At 41.1% G+C, this 9,488-nt stretch overlaps 1 long non-coding RNA gene across 2 annotated transcripts in view; it reads right to left on the bottom strand.

Annotated features, from left to right (window-relative positions):
* The window catches only part of LOC105716195 (uncharacterized), a 99,418-nt gene that overhangs the window by 46,363 nt on the left and 43,567 nt on the right, over positions 1 to 9,488 (bottom strand). The window lies entirely within an intron of this gene.

Here is a 9,488-nt window from a genome sequence, read left to right on the forward strand (position 1 = left end):
TTGTCATGTCACGAAAGGACAGTTCTTCCAAATGGAAAGGCAAGGGTGGAGGTAGGGTGCTGCTGCAGGTTAGAACATCCACCAGCAGCTGTTTGGGGCCCCCAGCCCAGTACTAACAAGGGTTGCCTCTCCCAAACGTAATTCATGGATCCACTGATCTCTGGAGTCCCGTGTTGGGATGAATCCCAAGGCCACATCAGATCACACAGAAAAAGATGTTATGATCTATTATTACTGGTGGCAGCCACAGTTGGAGAGGGAAGGACTAACCACTTGCATAACATGTTGCTTAAACTGGTATTTCCAAACAAATGCCGAAATTTTAGTATAACATCTGGGTATCTGTCCTTTTACTGCCAAGCATGTAGATGTACAATGCATAGCTCATACCAATAGGCCAGTGCACATAATAAAGTAGTAAGGAATGTTAGTATAACTGACTGAATTTTCCCACTTTTACCTAGACAGTGAATGCAATGGTAACACAGCTTTGACTGCCTCAGCACTGGTTTAAGCAACAAAATCAGAAAAGAAAGTGACCTCTACAATTTATCTTTCAGATGACCTGGTGCTGGATTGTGCTCCTTTTATTATCTGAAGCCCCAGAAAAAGTAGCTAAGGTAGCCAGCCAGTGCTACACAAACCAAGGCTGGAACTTAGCAAAGCCTTGAGTTTTCCAAGGAACTCTATTTGAACTCTGTGTGTGTAGTAGGGGATACAGGAAAAAGAAAGGTCCTGTTCAGTGATCATCTCAGGAAATTCATGCAACGATCAGCAATCAGAGGAAAAGAACAGGCTACAAAACTGTAAGCAAAATTTCATGGTTCAATATCCGTCCGCAGAACACAATGAGCAGGAATGATAAGGGAGAAAGCTGATTGCAGGCTCTTCAGGTTTTGAGTCTCCAAGCCTCCTGGTATGCCTGAGGTTGTTGGAAGTAGAAGGCAGGAGGACTGCTGATCCATTTCCTGGTCCCAATGTTGCCTTCCAAGTCGGTCAAAAGCCTATTTTGGACAGGTATCTGCCAACTTCCTCTGCCCGTTCTCTTACTACACCTATTTTCATTTCGACTTTTGGAATAACATTTATTTTCTTTCCAATTAAGAAGTAACACATATTTCATGGCTTAACTTTTGAAAATACATTTAAAATGCAAATATAAATACTGGTAATTCTATTGTCCAGAAATAACTACTATGAATAATCTATTTTCCTAATGCATAGATTTGTGTATATGTTTGTGCATATAATATTTAAAATATTAACCAGGTGTGTTTTCCACCATTTCTTTTTTTTTCTTTTTTCTTTCTTTCTTTCTTCTTCTTCTTTTTTTTTAAGGTGAGGTTTTGCTCTTGTTGCCCAGGCTGGAGTGCAATGGCACTATTTTGGCTCACTGTAAACTCTGCCTCCTGGGTTCAAGTGGTTCTCCTGCCTCAGCCTCTCGAGTAGCTGGGATTACAGACATGGGCCACCATGCCTGGCTAATTTTGTATTTTTAGTAGAGATAGGGTTTCACCATGTTGGTCAGGCTGGTCTTAAACTCCCGACCTCAGGTGGTCCACCGGCCTCAGCCTCCCAAAGTGCTGGGATTACAGGCGTGAGCCACCACGCTCAGCCAATATTTTTTATAATCTCGAGATCCTTTCCCCAATGTAAGCATCTGGACAGTGACTCACAGAAGGAGCCAAAAATACTTACACATGTTTTGAAAAATCTACTTTACTAAGAAATTGAGATATATGTTTTCCTTTTTCTCAGATCCACAAAACCCATATATGGTTTCTGTGATGCACTCATTAACCCTCTCTTTGGGCTCATCTGGGCTATTGTCAAGTCTCCCCGTTTTTATTTTCTTTTGCACCTGCACAACCAGAGAGTCTTTTCTAGTTCAAGAGGCAATAGTGGGAAACATAATGTGATTTATTGTATTTCCACTATGCTAAAAATCCCCTCAAGGACTACACTCTTGAAACTCATTTCCTATGCCAAGACCTTAGAAGATAGCAAGAATAGAAATGGCTTCATGAGGAACTTAGGTAGACAGGCCTGTGACAGCCTTGTAGAGTTTCCTGTAGCCCAATGTGTTACAGTCACAATAGAGGGGGCACTAAGGTAGATGGGGTATGAGACTATAATTCAGTATGTTTCCGGAACAATGGAATAGAATGCTGTCGTTGGATTCAAGAATGACCAGAGGCCACAAAGAGAGACAGGCACAAATGGGTCTTTTGGCTGGGAATGAGACATGATGGAGTAGCAATTTGCACGAACCAATAATCTATGACCAGATTTGATAGGAATCATCTCAATGGATGCTAGCACGGCTACCTGTCTACTTTCCCTGATAACTTGGGCCTATTATACACTCCTGGGAAAATAGATTCTGCTCCAGGGGAAAAGAACAATAAAATCTCACATTAACCAAAAGGTCTTTAATAGACCTTAAACTGACTTCCAGGAAATCAAAAGAAAAGAAAATATCAACATATGCATAGTTGACATTTATGGATTGAGAGTTGTACCCACTCTCTATATTTAGGATGGTTTTAACTAGGGCTTAGTGGGTTTAACTAGAGTAGTTTTAACTAGGTTTGCCAAGTGAATATAACAGAGAGAAAGTTAAGGGTTTTCCCTACAGTCTAATTATAATGTTGGATCATGGAGTCCACACTGGATAAGAAGGGAAGAAAAGACGTAAGAAGAAAACGCAAAATAAAATGGTAGCCTCAATTAGATGGAGAAAGGTAATGGGGAGAAAGCAGTATTGGGTGGGGAAAGCTTTCAGACTATGATATCTGTGAAAGAAAAAGGGGCATGGGAAGCAGAATTGAGCCGGGACAGAGATGCCAACCTGACAAAGTCTCAGTACGGGTCTCCAGACAAAGAATCCCCATGAGAGGAGTCCTACATTGAGGAAAAATGGCCACGTCCTTCCAGATGCTCTTCCATCACTGTGGGGCTGCCTGAGAAGGGCGTGGCCTCAGCTCAAATGCTGTCTGGATCCCAGAGATTCTGCAGCTGAAGGCCATCAGCTAATTGCATTCCTTGCAACTAATGGTAAGCACGTCCTTGAAAGAAATCTCAGGGCAGACCTCAAAGCTGCTGAAAAAATCTATGTCGGCCGGGCACAATGGCTCACTCCTGTAATTCCAGCACTTTGGGAGGCCAAGGCAGGTGGATCACCTGAAGTCAGGAGTTCAAGACCAGCCTGGCCAACATAGTGAAACTCCATCTATACTAAAAATACAAAAAAGTCAGGCATGGGGGTGGGTGCCTGTAATTCCAGTTACTCAGTAGGCTGAGGCAGGAGAGTCACTTCAACCTGGGAGGCAGAGGTTGCTGTGAGCCGAGATTGTGCCATTGCACTCCAGCCTCGGCAACAAGAGCTAATCTCTATCTCAAAAAAAAAGAACAGCAAAAAAAATCTATATCATTTATTATATCAGTCGCATAGTGTTTTAGTGCATGGGTGTATCATTTATTTACAATATGGGTTATTAGCTAGAGAAGTTGTTTTTCAACTTTTAGTGCATGGGTGTATCATTTATTTACAATATGGGTTATTAGCTAGAGAAGTTGTTTTGTTTTTACAGGTAATGCTACGATAAACAATCTTGTATATATATCTTTACTCTCTCTGTCAATAAAACTGTAGGATAAGTTGCCAGAAGTAAAATGGCTGAGACATGGGGTAACTATCTAAAATTTCTATAGATTCCGCCAATTGTCTTCCAACAAAAATTTGCCATTTACACTCCCACAAATAATACAGGAGAGTGTACATTTCCCCAGACCTTGCCAACAAGGAGATGTTACCAACCTTTTCTTTATTTGCCAGTCCAATGTTAGAACAATAGTGTCTTATTATCTTTTTACTTTTTATTTTCCTAATCACTCATTAGTTTGAGCATGCTTTCATGTGCTTAGGACACATTTGTTTTCCTTCTTCAGTTATTTTTTCATTTCTTTTATTCACCTTTCTTTATTATTTTATAAAAGCAAACATCAAACACAATTGAGAAATTTCTTGCAGGGGAAAAAAAGAATGCTTAACCTATATTTGAAGCTGATGCAAAATTCTTGTCTTTCCACAGAAAGTCAAGATGTATTAGCATCAGGATTCACCTCCTTTTCTTTCCAGATAACACTGGAGCCACAAGTGCAAAAAGAAGAATGAACCCATTTGCTATGATGGAGGGAAAAGATTTTGGCTCTACTTGATAAGTAAAAGGAGGCCACGAATGAAACAAAGGGCTGTTCCAGAAGGAGCATAGAAAAAAGTAAGATATAGCTGTTGGCTGATAGGAGAGGGGAGCCCTGTATCAAGAAACTGGGGACAGAATCTCACCCATCTATCTTCACTTCTCAGCAAAGGCTTAATAGCCTTTGAGTTCTCATCTTCCCTTCATGGTAATTACTCATGTCTCTCCCATGGTTTCTCATTAACTCAAAATGCTCCCAAACAAACACATCACTTGCACTTCTCATCCTTCCTTAGTCAATCTATCCTTTCCTCCTGACACTTTTGACTTCCCTGCTTCTATCAGTAAAATCACATCCTCCCAGCAGCACAGGTTTAGAACATCAGAGAACTTTTAAAAAATGTTCATTATCAGATTTGACAAAGCCTAGAGATACCACCAACAAAAGGCTCTTTTCAATCCCTCTCCTCACAGCTCCTCTTTGTCTACCTATGAATGTCTGTTCCACCTTTATAAGTCAGATGACATGTCACTTCCTCTAAGGAAGTCTCCCCTGGCTGCTGCTTGTCCCCCCAGTACACATACTGTATATGCAACATGCTATTTTTTAGATTATTTTCATGACTTCCTCCCATCCTTGAAGACAAACTGTGCCTTCTTCATCTTTATATCCTCAGCATTAATCACAGTGCTGGTACATAGTGGGTGTTCAATAAAGTTTAGTAGAATTATTTAACTGTTAACAAATTTGAGCAAAAAACACATTACTCCCTGATTAAAAGTCTTCAACAGTTCCCTGCTGCCTGCTCTAGAAATCTCAAAGTCGTCATGCTAGCATTTCAGGCTTTCATGAGATAACCGAATCTTCCATTCCCTCTGCCCTTAGAGTACTCTAGACAGCAGCCAGATGAAACTAGTCATTATTTCTCTAGCATATCTCTAGCTCCCATATCTGTGCTTTTACTCAGTCTTAGACATTCTTCCCCACTATCTACCAATTATTTGCCAAAATCTCGCTCATCTTTTTATAGCCATCCCAAATGCCAAATCTAGTAGCATTTCCTGATCCCCAACATAGTTCTTCCTCCAAACACCCCTGAGCACCCTTAACATATCCACTGTCTGGCACCATCACTATTATCACCAATAACACCACAATCAGCATTGCACATGCAGTGAACCTTTCTTATGGACCTTTTTAAAAAATGCATTTAATTAAAGCTTTTTACCCTGAGGATTAAATGCAAATCTCATAAATTAAAAAATAATTAGCTATTGTTTTCTATCATCCACTCACAGTCTGAGGTGCATGAGAGCAGATGTTTTTGTACCCATCAGGGCACCTAGTCCAGCTCCTGGCACCTGGTATTCTCTAGGTTAACAGCAACTATAAGAAACATCAGAGACCAAATTGTGAGTTAGTACCTGCTTTTCCCAACAGCTTCATCAATGTGATTTCACCAGTATTCCCTCTCATCCCCAGTAGAAGCCCATTCCATTTCTTTTTTGTTTATTTGTTTTCTGTTTTTGAGACCAAGTCTCCCACTGTTGCCCAGTCTGGAGTGCAATAGTGCAATCTCGGCTCACTGCAACCTCCACCACCTGGGTTCACTCGATTCTCCTGCTTCAGACTCCCGAGTAGCTGGGATTACAGGTGCCCACCACCAAACTCTACTAATTATTTTTGTATTTTTAGTAGAGACAGGGTTTCACTATGTTGGCCAGACTGGTCTCAAACTCCTGACCTCATGATCCGCCTGCCTTGGCCTCCCAAAGTACTGGGATTACAGGCTAGGCCACCACGCCTGGCCCCATTCCATTTCTTTTAATTTTCATTTACTCAAGAAGACCTTCCCTGACCACCAAATCTAAGGTAGTCTTATTACACTCTTCACAATCATTTTCTTCTTAGCCCTTATCCTATCTTAATGTATGGGCTTATTGTCCATATGCTTTTGTAATGCCAATTTCCCCCACAAGTCTATCATCTCCATGAGGGAATAGATCATGACCGTGTGATTCCCTACTGAAACAGCCATCTCTTAAATAATCATTTGTCTAATACATATTCTGTAAATATATTATCTAAGTCTATTGTTCATATTTTAACTTTAATATTCTATGATCAAGTCTGTTAATCTTTCCATCATGTCTTTGTAGTTCCTGTTATGTGTATTTTAAATTGCTTCCTTGGAATATGATCCTAGAGGTGTAAAAATTGAATAGACTTCTCTTTAAGGACCTGATATATTTTGTCAAATTGACCATCCCTCACCCTCTGGAAAAAGTGTGACTTGCATTCTCAAAGTTCTACCAGTGGCCTTATGTTATTAGATTTTTCCAGGCAAGCTGGACAGAATTCATTTAATGCTAGGTAAGGTGTCCCTAGAAATTTTAGGAATCAGGTATCTCAAGTAGCAATGCTATGTTCAGCATTATCTGCAAGGGAACAGCTTTCGTTACTTCTCCTCCTTAGCACTAAATCATTTAATAATCTTCTCATGGTTTACTTGTACTCAAATGAATGCATGGATTTGTCATACCCATTGCCCCCAAATAATCTTTTTGCTTCACCTCTGTCCCAACTGGATCACCTCCAAGATTTGTGGTTAACCTGAGAAGAGAAGTACCACTCTTTTCCCGGGTGACTCTCTAATCATGGTCATACATAGCATCTTAGCCAACTGGGTAAACAACTTGACCTGACCTTTCTAGGCCAGCTATCCTAAATGCTGCCAATGATAACAATAGTTCCCATCATACAGAAATGACACAGAAGAATGCAATGCACTGTGAGAGCAACTTCGTAAATATTATTAGAAGGGATGACATAGAGGCAACATTTTGGCAACCTCAGTTCACATTTAGCCCTAGATCATCTCTGTGAACATCATATGATTTCATCTGATCTTTAATGAACTCACAGCACATAGAGTAGTAGTTCTGCGTAAGCTAGGCTGGGCACGCAATGCACTTTCCTAAATTAGCCCTTCCTGTAACGCATCATTTCCATTGCCTTTCCTCTGAAAATCAGAGTATATTCTTTGTAATACATATTTTCGCCTATTCCAGGTTCTACACACAGTGAGAAAAGCAAATGCATGCTTTACTTTTACTTCTGTTCTTAGGACCCAATCCAAGAAAAAGAAGGGGATTTACCTTAAATTTACTCACTTCATCAAAGAGAGTCTTACTTAGTTTTTTGGCTACTTGAACACATTTCTTTGCTGCATCAAGCTATGCAAATATTTAATAAAGGATTCCAAGTACAAACAGTTGACATCAAAACCTATCTACAAGTGGAGATGCAATTTGGAACTTGCCAATATTCCCTCGACTATTTCAGCTTAAGACAAGCATTTGAGCTGTTGTGTTTTTGTTTTTTGTTTTTCTGTCTCACTCGAGTGCAATTGCTAGAGTCTACACTTGGATCACCCCTCAATATTCTCTAAGAATCCAAGCCCCATCCTCATCATTGGAAGATCATGAATATTTTTTTAGTAGGGATAGGGTCTTGCCATGCTACTCAGGCTGGTCTCTAACTCTGGGCTCACATAACTGTTTCTCAAAGGTCTGAACAAAATATTTGGGCATAACAGGAAGTCACAAATTCTAGACCATCTATAATTAATGTACACACAATGGGGGAAATAGTAGGAGAGTTCATATGGTGCCTCCACACAGGCCACACAAAGGGTTTGCCAGGACTGGTTTGGATCCCCCATAATGTGGTCGATTTTAGAGGAGCAAAATTGACACCTATTAGACCTCCAAGTGGAGAAATCAAATACGCAATTGAATAGAAGGATCTGGCTTTTGGAAGAAAGTTTATGCTAGAGATAGAATTGGAAATCGGTCCTGTGACTTGATGCAATCTCCTAGAGGAAGAGGTCAAAGGATGACAGCAGATCCTAGGAGCTCTCATGACTTTTAGAGTTGCCCATTCTGCTTAAATTGCAGGGGCAGGCCAGGCGCGGTGGCTTACTCCTGTAATCCCAGCACTTTGGGAGGCCAAGGTAGGTGGATCACTTGAAGTCAAGAGTTCAAGACCAGCTTGGCCAACATGGTGAAACTCCATCTCTACTAAAAATACAAAAAGTTAGCTGGGCATGGTGGTGTGTTCCTGTAATCCCAGCTACTGGGGAGACTGAGGCAGCATAATCGCTTGAACCCAGGAGGCCGAGGTTGCAGCTAGTCGAGATCGTACCACTGCACTCTAGCCTGGGAGACAGAGAGTGTCACTCTGTCTCAAACAAATAAAATAAATACAATAAATAAATACAGGGACAGAAGGTAAAAAGCGGTCTTTTAGAACAAACCATCATTTTTTAACACCCCATTTGTTCCCATTCTATTACATTTGAAACCAACTCTTTTACTCCTAACTTTCCCAAACATGGTGGCTTCATTCCCTAGACCCTTTAGAGTGTGGAAAGAGGAAAAGGAGATTAGTATGAGACTTTATGACAGGATAATGTGTCTCAACCACTGTCATTAAGCAAAGGAGGTGGCTGATGCCTGTACTCCTAGCACTTTGAAAGGCCGAGGCCAGTGGATCACCTGAAGTCAGGAGTTAGACACCAGCCTGGTCAACATGGCGAAACCCTGTCTCTACTAAAAGTACAAAAATTAGCCGGTTGTGGTGGCGGGCGCCTGTAATCCCAGCTACTCAGGAGGCTGAGGCAGGAGAATCGCTTGAACTCGGGAGGGGGATCTTGCAGTGAGCTGAGATTTCACCACTGCACTCCAGCCTGGGTGACAAGAGTAGGAATCACAAAGATGCATCAGACAGGGTCCCTACCCTGATCTCTTTCAGTAGATGGGGGAGTCAGAGAGGGATAATATAAAAACATATATAGTTAGAGAATACCATGAAAGACCAAGGTCGTATTTGGAAGAAGCGGGGAGAAGTAATCAAGGAAGACCTCTTGAAGCAGACAGCTTGTGCCAGACATTTGAAGGTAGAATGGAATATCTTAGGCAAAGATTTGGAGTAAGGACATTTCGTACAGGACAGAGTGAACAAATTCTCTGATCACAGCAAAAGGTAAGGCAAATTGACAAACTGATCCCCTTTTAATTTTGTTTTAATTAACAGAACTAAGCCTAACGGAAAGAATGTGTTGCCGGAGAGAAACGGCTTGATGACCTTTTATTACCACAAGAAAAAGTAAACGTATGTGGGCCGCTCCTCAAGTCTCAGCAAAAGGAACGTAGAGTTCCTGCCACGTGCTGTTCTCTTCCGAAGAAAAGGGCACGGTGCGGGTGTGGGCGCAGGTCTTTAGG

This window comes from Aotus nancymaae, unplaced genomic scaffold (assembly GCF_030222135.1).
Source record: "Aotus nancymaae isolate 86718 unplaced genomic scaffold, 86718_ANA_hifiasm-v0.15.2.pri h1tg000025l, whole genome shotgun sequence".
Classification (NCBI taxonomy): Eukaryota; Metazoa; Chordata; class Mammalia; order Primates; family Aotidae; genus Aotus; species Aotus nancymaae.